Source organism: Martes martes (assembly GCF_963455335.1).
Source record: "Martes martes genome assembly, chromosome: 3".
NCBI classification, from domain to species: Eukaryota; Metazoa; Chordata; class Mammalia; order Carnivora; family Mustelidae; genus Martes; species Martes martes.
In genome coordinates this window covers 192,796,329-192,807,404 of record NC_137890.1, presented here as the reverse complement: position 1 = coordinate 192,807,404, position 11,076 = coordinate 192,796,329, and the positions used below count along the sequence as shown (strand labels likewise).

Here is an 11,076-nt window from a genome sequence, read left to right as displayed (position 1 = left end):
ATTTCAACAAATGAATCTGTGGGTGGGGGACACAGACGTTCAGCTCGTCAGAGCCAGGAACAAGTGGACAGTAGTGAGTGTTGTTGAGATCCAAACAGTGTTACAGAACAGCCAACTGTACAAGCAAGCCCTGCACAGTGGGGGCCGGAGAAGAGAAAAGTGGGCAGAGAAGAGTGAGTAGCTGAGTTGCAACCACTGTTGCCAGAGAGGACAAAGGAGGAAGAAAAACCAGGCCCCGTTCTTTAAAAAGTATCCAGAAACTGTTTTTGGAAAGTCTTTTCAAAATTTTCCTTACATACTCTTCTATCTTAAACACAAATTTTTAAAATAAAACCCAAATTACTCTTCATTCAATTAAATAGTTGTATTTACCGTTTAACGTTATATTAACATTTTCCTGTTCATATTAGCAACGTATAGTGTAAGTGTCTTTATCGGTAGAAGTCAACCAGCTGTGTTAGATGACTTCACGATCCTACCTCATCACCGCAGTCTGTAATTCTGTATTTTCACTTGCATTTTATAGGCATTTGTAGCCCATGCTGGGAATCCACCTCAATCCTTCTTTTCACCCTAGTATGGATGGGAATACAAGTTAAAATTAGCCAACTTATAAATAAGCTATTAGAACTAAACTAGTTGTATGTTGAATTTCTCCAAAGTACTTGAACCACTTTGAATATACACAAAAGGTTGAATTATGTGACCGTCATAAGCCTTTTACATCTTAAAATTCTACAGTGTCTTAAAATGCAATGTATGAAGATATGCTTTTTTTGTGTGAAGAGTAATTATTTTTAGGGTCATGACTCTTGAAATGACCAGTTATTAAATATATTCTTAGTAGCTTACCTTTAAGAAATCTGTTATAATTTCACTATATTAAAATATTCAAATCTCCATACATTTAAACATCTACTTAACCTACAGCACGCATCCAAAGCTTTAAATTTCATATTACAAAATAAGGGTAATTTTAATTATATTTCTGGTAATATGAATATTACACATGACTCAGTTAATTGTAGGGCTACCACCACACAGAGTGGAAAATTCGTTAAGTATAGAATTGCTCTGAGGCGACAATAGGAAAACTGGAAGATAGCATTATATTCTTGTAGGTCATAAGCCATAATGTTATTCTTTCTCTCCTCTAAGAACATTTTAAATCTATTATGAATTCTTTTGTTTGGAATCACTGAGGCATTTTAAAATAAGAAATCTTTCTGAAAGTAATAAATTAATGCTCTTTCAGTGAAATTTCACTCAAATGTCAGAACCACCACCAAATTTGTACTTTTTTTTTTCCTTAAATTTTTTTTTTGTTTCAGAATGTGGAAAAGAACTCCTTATTCTTGTAAATATACCAATCACTTAAGTATTTTTTTAAAAGATGTTATTTATTTGAGATAGAGAATTAGAGAGAGAGAGAGCACGCACCAGGGGAGGAGGGGGTGGGGAAGGGCGGAGAGAGAGGGAGAAGCAGGCTCCCCCACTAAGCAGGGAGCCCAAGGCAGGCCTCAGTCCCAGGGCCCTGAGACCATGACTGGAACCGAAGGCAGACGTTCAGCCAGGTGAGCCACCTCAGGCGCCGCTGAAGTGTATATATATATATTTTAAGATTTTATATATTTATTTGACAGCGAGAGAGAAACAGTGAGAGCGGGAACAGGAGCAGAGGGAGTGGGAGAGGGAAAGCAGGCTCCCCGCTGAGCAGGGAGCCCAATGTGGGGCTCCATCCCAGGACCCTGGGATCATGATCTGAGCCAAAGGCAGACGCTTAAACCAACTGAGCCACCCAAGCACCCCACTGAAGTACTTTCAATAATAGTATTTTAAAAATCCTGTTAAACACATACCTACTGAATTCAAAAGAAGTATAAGACACACTTACGGGACAGAATGGGATATGGAACAATCAGAATCTCTAATTGTTACCCTATGGGATGGAGTGCTTTCCCTTAAACCAGCAGGGCCCGGCAATGGGAGATAACGGTGTGCGTCCAGGGCGTGGGGCTGGAATGGGAGGTGGTGCTGAGGGTGGCTTGGGTGGCAAAAGCGGTGAGGAGGTCTTAAGAATCATGCTCCTCTACCTGAGTTGTCTCAGATACAGATGAATACCTCAATTCTGTTCGTGAGCAGCCATACTGATTATACTGTTGTCATATAGACACTGTAGACAGAGAATTGGATGCCTAAAAGCTTAAAAATTTATCTTTTCTTCATTTTCCTTCCTCCCACCACTTCCCCTAGCACCAGAGAGTGTTTAAGGCAATGCAAAGTGGGCCAAAAATACCATTCTTCATGTGGGAAGGATATACTATCTAAACGTGCCCAGAAAACAAACAAGAAGGGATTTCAGTGTTTAACTGTAGAAATACAGTAGCCCCAGATTTCACTTTCCATGGTTTCAGGAACCCACGGTCCAGAAGTAGATGACCCTCCTTCCGACATAACATGGGCAGGCCGACAATGAGCTAAAACCGTGTCACAGGCCTAGTCATTCACCTCACTTCATCTCATCACCGCAAGAAGGGTTAGTCTAGTGCAATAAGATATTTTGAGAGAGACATTTACCTAACTTTATTACAGTATGTTGTTATAATTGTTCTAGTTTATTATCAGTTACTGTAGTTAATCTCTTCCTGTGCCTAATTTATAAATTTATCATAGATAGTTACAGGAGAAAAACACTATATATATAGATAGGATTTGGTACTATTCGTGACTTCAGGCATTCACCAGGGGCCTTAAAACATACCCCCCATGGATAAGGGGAAACTATTGTAACTAGTCACAAGGCAGAAGAAAAATATCTTCCCTAACATGTTTCCTTTTCAGCATCTTGTTCAATACTGGCCAAACATACAGGTTCAGGAAGAGAATTTAATGTGTTTCTGCCCACTCTGGAAACAATTCTACTGGGAGGCTCAATAGTCCAGGTTAAGATTGCTCATTTCATGACTTGTGAATTACTAATTGTACAAACCTATGGAAGGAAGTTATTCTTTTTTTTTCTAACCCTTTACAACCAGCAATGTTTGCAAAACATCAAGATTCCAGAGAGAAACTAGAATTTTGCCGTTTTCATTGCTTGAAATTTTGTTAACCTGTATCTTTCCAAGAAATCGTCTTTATTTTGTAACAACCTGTTAACTGTCTCTGTAGCAGGACAAGGTCCACAGCAGCAAAACCATGACAACTAGGTTAAGACAAACCTCCGGCAGATGTTCTCCAATTGGAGAATTTGAGGGCGCGAGCCTGCTTATTCACTGGAAACTCCAACACGACCACTCCGTACACGCCCCTCACTCACAGGGGAAAAGGGGTTAATTGTATACATTATGGACATATATTACATCCCATCGCGGCGTTACCCCTTCTCTCAACAGGTTTGTGACAAGAAGGAACAAACCGCGCAGCACTTTAATAGCGTCTTTTCCTTTCCGCGCCCTCGCCCCGCCCGCGGCTGCGGCGCGCCGACCCGGGAGGAGGAAACCCCCTCTCAGAGCGCACCTCGCACCCCTGCCGCGAAGTGGGCGCCGTCCGGGAGGATAGCCGGGGTGCGGGCAAGGCTTCTAGAAACCGGGTTTTCATGCTAAAACGGGATTCTACCTGTTTTGGCAGCAGCTGTAGATTTACTAAATACATTCTGTCCTGCAAGAGCACATTGCTAAAATTCGGGGAATTCTCCCATTTTCCCGTCTTTGCAAAGAGAGGGTAGATTCTAAAGCAAATTTCCAATTTTTTTTTTTTTTTTTGCAATAGCTGAAGTACATTTATGGAGGTTTTCAATACTTTGGTTAGAAAAGTTTATGCAAACCGAACTCAGACTCTGTCGCGCGCCCGGGGACTCGGTTTCACGGCCCCGCAGGGCTGCGGCGCCAGCGGACCTCCTCGCCCTGCAACTGGACCGCGCTGACCTGCAAAGTAACAGGCCGGCTCTCGGGGGGTGGCAGGGGCGGAATCCGGTGACCCGCAGGCGACCCGGTCGTCAAAGCCGCGCCCGGGACTGTCGGCTCCCGCCCTGCCCCTCCCCCACTCCCGCCGCCAGAGCCGGGGCGCGGGGGCGACAGGGGCGAGGCGGGGGGCCTGCGGGACGGCCACGGCCGGTCCCGGGCTGCGCACCTGCCGCCCCCGCGCCGGGCGGCCGCGCTGACCCCCCCTCCCCCCGCGTGCGGGACGCCGGCACCGCAGGCCGAGGGGCACCGGCGCGGCGGCCTCCGGCGGGGGCGAGCGGGCGCGCAGGGCCGCGGGCGCGCTCGGCTTCAGGGCGGCCTCGCGAGGAGCCGGTGCGGCGGGCCGCGCTCTTTGAAACGCGGCACCGGGAGCCTCCCGCGCTCGGAACGGATTTTTTTCCCAAACTGCAGATCCTCGCGGCTCCGCGGCGGCCGGAGCGCAGGCCCGAGGCGGCGTCCCCGCCCTCCCCCTCCCCCGCGGCCCGCCCCCTCCCCCGCGGCCCGCCCCCTCCCCCGCGGCCCGCCCCCTCCCCCGCGGCCCGCCCCCTCCCCCGCGGCCCGCCCCCTCCCCCGCGGCCCTGCCTCCCGCCCCTTCCCCCGCCCGGAGCGGTCCTCCGGGCGCCGCCCCCTCGCGAGCGCCCACTCGGTTCCTCCCAGCTGCCGCGCGAACGGGCCGCCCCCCGGGCTCCGCGGAGGGGGCGGCGGGAAGGGGCCGAGCCCGGGCCCCGGCGGCCGCCGCCCCCGCCCCCGGCCCGCGCCGGCCCACGCCGGCTTCTGCGTCACTCGGCCGCGCGTGGGCGGGAGCCGGAGCGGCGAATGTGGCAAGCGCGGAATCTCCCCATGTGACCGCGCGCGGGGGGCGGGGGCGGCGGAGGCGGGCGGGGGAGGGGGAGGGGGAGGGGAGGGCGCCGCGCGCCGGGAGGAGCAGGGGAGCGAGGAGGAGGGCGGGCGCGGCGGGGGAGGCGCCGCCGCCACCGCCCGCGCGCCGCAGCCCGGAGGAGCCGCCGCCGCCGCCGACGCGGCCGAGCCGAGCGCCGTCGGGGCGGGCGGGCGGGAGCGGCGCGTCCGAGCCGGGGGGAGCCGGAGCGCGCGCCCACCGCCTTCCCTTCCCCCCTCGATGGGCGCGGGGGCGTCCCGGCCGCCGCAGCCGCCTGAGGAGGGAGCGCTGGGGGCCGTGTCTCCGGAGTCGGGGCCGAGCCGTCCTCGCGGGAGAGCGCGCCGAGCCCGCCGCAGCCGCCGGCCGAGTACGTACCTGCCCCGGCCCGCCTCGGCCGGGACGCGCGGCGCTCGCGGGCGAACTTGGGCGGCGGAGTCGCGGGCGGCGCGGGCTCCCGGGGCCGGCGTCCGGGGCAGCGGGCCCCGCGCGGCCGCCGGCGGAAGCGGAGGGCGGCCTCTGGTCGTGTGGGCGATGCCCCGAGAAAGTCGGGAGCCGCGGCGGCGGGAAGGGGGCGAGCGGGGCCGCGGGCCGGGGGCGCGCGCCGTTGCTCCCGAGCCGGCGGGTGCGAGCGCTCCCCGAGGGCGGCCGGGGTCGTCGCCGTGTCGGCCGTGCTGGGGGCGCGCGCCCCGGGGAGATGTGGCCCGGACGGCCCTGATCGCGGCCGCGGGTGCCCCCCGCTCCCAAGCGCGGTTTCTGTTTCCGCCGCGGAAGGAGTTTCTTGGAAGTGGCTGTGCCAGAAACTTGGCTCCGGGCGCGGAGCAGCGGGAGACGCGTGCTCGCGGGGCCGAGCGTGGGGTTCCCGGCACGGGGGGCGGCAGCCTGGGGCAGAGCTGTGCGACCTCACGCGTGCACAAGCATGGCAGTCGGGGTGCGGCTTCCAGCCTCCGGGTTCGCGCGACCGAGACGGGAGGCGACCCCGGCCAGTGAGCCCCAGTGTTCTCCGCTCTCGGGGAAGGGCCGTGGGGCTGGAAGGCGCGCGTGGGTTCCGCGCACCGGCCTCGCAGCAGGTGGTCGCGAGGACCCCCCCCCCCGGCCCGCCTGCAGCTGCCCCCACAGTCTCCGAGGGCGGCGGGCTCGGAGACCGGGGGCAGCTGCCAGGTTAAAGGGTCGACGTGGAGTGACCGCTCGCGGCCGGCCGGCCTGCCCCTGACTTGTGTGCAGACTCGAGGAGTGCAAAGATCGGAAGCGGAGACGGAAATGCTCGGATCTTGTTTAAAAATATTTTGGCAGTTTTAATAGATAATATTAGATTGCATAGGAGCAGAGGCACGGAATTTAAAATAGATTAGTCACAGAGGAAATGCCAGGCTGTTTTGTTAGAAAAGTGTGCACACGGTGAATTACCTTCTTAGATTTTCACTTTTTTGAAAAATTTCCTTTCTAAGACATACCAGATTATGACACGTCATAATTTGTATGTGGGTTTCAAGAAGAAATATTGGAAAAGGGATGCTTAGCATTTACTTTATTTTGGGGTGGAGACTGATATTTTCCTGAAGACTTAAAGGAGCTGCTTTCAATCTAAGTGCCAGTAAAAGTGGCTCTTAGATTCAAGGGTATCCCTTTTCCTCCATTTTTTAGTATTGAGACATTTTAATATTGTCCTTTAATTAAATTTTAAAATTATGGTATCCTTACAGGTACTAATATGCATATAAAGGTTTTCTTAAGAACCTATGGCTGTCTGGCAAGGTCAGCCTCCTTTATTCTTGTTTGGGTGTAGGATGCTGGACAATTACGTCTTGAAAGAAAATAATTTCAAGGAACCATTGGGAAGTTTCTTGTTTTAATTTTATTAGTATCTTGTACGAAAGTTAATATGCCGTCCTGGTATTAGAAACACTTTATATTTCTTGGCTCTGGTGATTCCCAGTTATAGGTGAATGAATCAGTAATAATAATAAAAACATGGAGGCATTGCAGATTTTTTTATTTCATTTTGCCTGCTAATTGTGGATGTTATTAAAATGACAGAAATTCTTAGCAATACTATAGCTGATAAAAGGGAATTTAGTGAGTTCATATGTCTAGTAAACAAATTGATATATTTAATAATTTACATCTTGTCCTTTTTCAGAATTATTAATACAATTTAGCCTCAACTAAATTAATTTAACATTTTCCCTTTTTGTGACCAGTAAATAACACCCATCGTCTTATAGGGAAGTTAATATATTTTCATCCCCCCTGGTTGTTAGAGAATCAGTTAAAGCATTTGATATTTTAATCATACTTTAAGGACATAATGGTTTTTTCTTCAAGATTTGGGGGGGGTTTGCACTGTGGATGCTTTGAAAAAAGAAATTAAGTGTATTACAAAGTGGGAGAGATTTTTGAAGACTATATGGGTTGAACTTTAAGTATTTAAAGTAAAAGGTAGTTGGATGGAAACAGAAATATGTCAGGTTTTTGTGTCTCTTGACCTAAACTCTAAGACTTGGGCCTTTCCATTAGAGGTCTCTTTGTTTTGTTGGTGCTGTTCATGTGCATTATGAATATGATGTTTTATGTTACCTTCATGGAAATAAGCATTTTATAATATGTTTTGATCAGTATTAAGATCCTGCTAACGTATAATTGTCTTGCATATGCATATTTTATCGTGGAGTTTATTAAGTATGTTAAGGAATAAATAATACCCTTTCAAGCATGATATAAGATTCTCAGCCCCTTTGTTTTGGATTCAGTTTTATCTTATATGCTTCTTTCATTCTGTTCAGTGGAATGAAGAATAGTAGTTATGATATTAAATGCAAATTTTCTTTTTGATCTGACATGTTCAAAAACGAGTACAATAGTAGAGTATACTCTTAAACTTAATAATGAAACAAGTGGGAATTCTGAGAAGTTGGTGCTGGAAAAAAATAGTAATCCTCATCTTGTCAGAATTCGCACAGCTAAAACCTGGCATTAAGCTTTCAAACACTTTGTCATTTCTCAACACCTTGGATTTAGGGGGCTGCGCAGTTAGTTTGCACAGTATATTAATTTTAAGGAGAAATTTCTAGAAAAAGCATACCTTCTACATGCTCAGAGGACATTCATGTTTGTTGAATGACTTGTCTGTTGGTTGGTTGAGGAATTTCCGGCCATATCCTAGGGAGGGATAAAACACTTTTTTCTCCAGTTTCATTCAGAATTCAGAAAAAAATCCAATAGGAGGGAACATTTTACGTTCCCCAAATTACTGTTAATTCATTAGGAGCTGTGTGTTCAACTCATAGCTCTGACAGTAATAAGATCCTGAATATTCTAAGATCACTGAGTGCTTACTGATTTGCCTAGGTTAAATTATGTGGTACTTGGAACACAGAAACACCAACTCTGCAATCTGAAGTGACCCATGATGTAAGTAAACTTTATATGTAATTATTTCAGCTTGAGTTCTAGCACTAGGACAAAAGTTTAAAAGAATTCATTTCCTAGGCTTAATGCTTATCCTCGCCTAAGCGAACCTCTGGCTTGTCCTAAACCTTTTCCGTTTCAACTTGCAGTATACCCACTGCACCCTTCTCACCAGGCCCCTATACCTTCCGACTCCATTCTTCCAAACTCAGTGGTACACTTCTGAGGCTTTCAATGCAGTCTCTGCCCTTAGGTTTCCTCATTCTTTCCTTAACATTTCCAGTCCGTCTTTTCATTTCCTTTAGCATGCACTAGATTTCATCTAGATGTTAAGAGGAAAACAATCTGGTGGAACTAATTCACCTTAATCTGTAAATGACTCATGAGCTAACTCTTCCCAAGGTTTTTCACATTTTTTATAAATCTGTAAGAAGCTGCTGTTAACTTAGACAGTTTTAAAGTAAAAATTTCAGGCTGTGTTGGGAGGAAGGAATTTATAGTCCTTTGCATGAAAACTAAGTCAGATTTTACTGGGATTCTGCCCTTGCTTTCTCCTCATTCCTGAAGGGTCTCTGTTCTTTGGAATGCCACAGACTTCGTGGAAGTGTGTATATACTGTGTGTGTGTGTGTGTATGTGTGTAGTTCATGCATGATGAAGAGGAGGATTCAGGAGTAGTGATTATCAATCCATTTGATATTTGTGGATAACTTATATTGCATTTTAATTTATAGGAACAAAGAAGGAAAAGACCTAGAATCTTTGATGACCTCTTAAAATGCTGGTGTTGGGACTGGGCTAATCCATGAAGTATATTATAGTACCAAGCACATATAATTCCTGTATCTGGAAATACATCCTTAGATCTCTTGGGAAAATAGCCATGTTACGGAAATCCAAATACAGCCTTATAAGAAGGAAGTATTGAGGATGAGAGAATGTAAAAGCTTTTAGGGAAAGTAGTAGCTAAAGTGATAGATTGGTCATTGGGACACCAGTTCACAAAGAGAGCATCCCTTTGGGAGGCTGCTCATCATAATCTGTCTCAGATGTCAGATTTCATTCAGGAGCAACCTTTATAGAGGTGTTATTCTGCATTGAACACTTGGCTAGAAGTGGGAGAAAGAAGATGAATGAGACTCAGTTTCTGCCTTCAGGCAGCTTAAAACCTCTGTTCTGCAGAGCCTGGTGAGGTTTCTTCTTCATCCCATAGCTCCTTCTGTATAACACTTAGCACTTATCACTGTGTTTAAATGTCCTGCTTCTTTGTCTTTCCTTCACCCTCGTAACTCATTCTCCACGAAGGGTCATTTGAAGAAGTGGGGAAAAAATGAGAAAGTAGTGTAGGTTTCCAGCGGAGGTGGGCAGGAGAGAGTATGCCGGGCACAGGGGCAGGGAAGTGGGAGGCACATTCAAGGAGTGCCCGGTGTATCTGTTTGGTATAAGTACAGGGCCGTGTTTGGGACCAGAGAGAAGGCTGGAAAGGTACAGGTTTGGATCTGGGATGCCTCTCTGAGAAGTCTGGACTTCTTTCTCGTTGCAGTGGGGAAATTTGCACAGGTGGGTACAGAGTCACACCTGTACTTTAGGAAGATAAAGGTGGTATTGCAGGGTGGGATGTCTTGAAGGTAAGGAAGCTGTTTTCAGAGGTGAAGCAAGAAGCGGTGAAACTAGAATTAGGTGCTTTTGAGGTAGAGAAAGAAAAGGATGGATGTGTGGCTTAAGGAGATGAAGATTTGAGAAGGAAGAAGAAGAAAGCACAAAGATGAAAGTGTAGTGATGCAGCTGGAAGAGAGAAGCGGGAAGGGTAGAGTTGGGATTCTGGAAGGAGAGAAACGTGGACACTTGCTTTTGGACTGACAAATTTGAGATTTTGACAATTTCCAGGTAGTAGTTCAAAGGCAGAATTATCACAAATGATTTGTGCTGATGTTCTCAAACTTGTCCATTATGAGGATCTTTTTTGTACATTAAAAACATGACAGATGTTCACTGATAATTTTACTTTTAGTATTTGTTGAGAATTCATATACTGTAAGAACAGCTGCCATGAATTCGGTTACGCTCTTAAATGAGTTAAGAGGCAGGGAAGAGAGCGTAATATGCCACTAACCAAGTCAGGTCGCGAGCCTTTCAAGGAGCTGTGGTCCAGCCGCGGAGAGGTTCGAGGGAGGGGCTGCTGATAACACGGTGGTTTCTCCGAGCTCGGTGGGAGTCCGAGCCCTGGGAGGCGGACTGAAGCTCCTCGGAAGGGAGGGAAACCGTGAAGACCCTCCGTCCCACACCACGTTCCCACATCCCCGCTCGGAGAACGGCAGAGAAGTCTTGCTTCCCACAGGCGTGCCGAGTGCTTCCTTGTGGTTCAGTGACAACATAGGAGTTGACCAGTCGAGTTTTCTGGGCTAAACTCACCCCTTTTTTTCATTGAGCAATTTTGAGTCTGACAGATGATTGATCCTACCTGCTAAGAAGGCAGGGTTCTGTTTTTTATTTTTAAGGTTCTGGAACAACCATTACCATTTAAAATAGATTAATGAATAACAAATGACAACAAATGGCCCTAAAGGAATCCATTGTTGAATCCCTCTTCCCCTGGAACGGATGGGCTGAACCGCATTCAAGCTGGTGCCAGTGGCGCTCGCTGTGTGTAGGTAGCAGGCCTTTGGTGTGGATTTCGAATGCAGTAAAAATTAGTAACTGGTTTCTCTTCACTGTGGAATTCACGAAAAGGTCAGACTCAGCATGGTTGTTCCAGCATCCTGAAAAGCCCAGGTAACGGTCTTCAGCTGAGTAAATTCACTGTGCTGTTAGCTACGTGTGTACAGTGTTGTTGGCA

The 11,076-nt window shown here is 48.1% G+C and overlaps 1 protein-coding gene across 2 annotated transcripts in view; it reads left to right on the top strand.

The window, feature by feature from the left end:
- The first annotated feature begins 4,971 nt into the window (after positions 1 to 4,971).
- The window catches only part of NAB1 (NGFI-A binding protein 1), a 44,022-nt gene continuing 37,917 nt past the window's right edge, over positions 4,972 to 11,076 (top strand). For both annotated transcript variants that reach the window (XM_080798610.1, XM_080798608.1), the window contains exon 1: positions 4,972 to 5,203. The gene's annotated coding sequence lies outside the window, so the exon portion shown is untranslated. The remainder of the gene's footprint in view (positions 5,204 to 11,076) is intronic.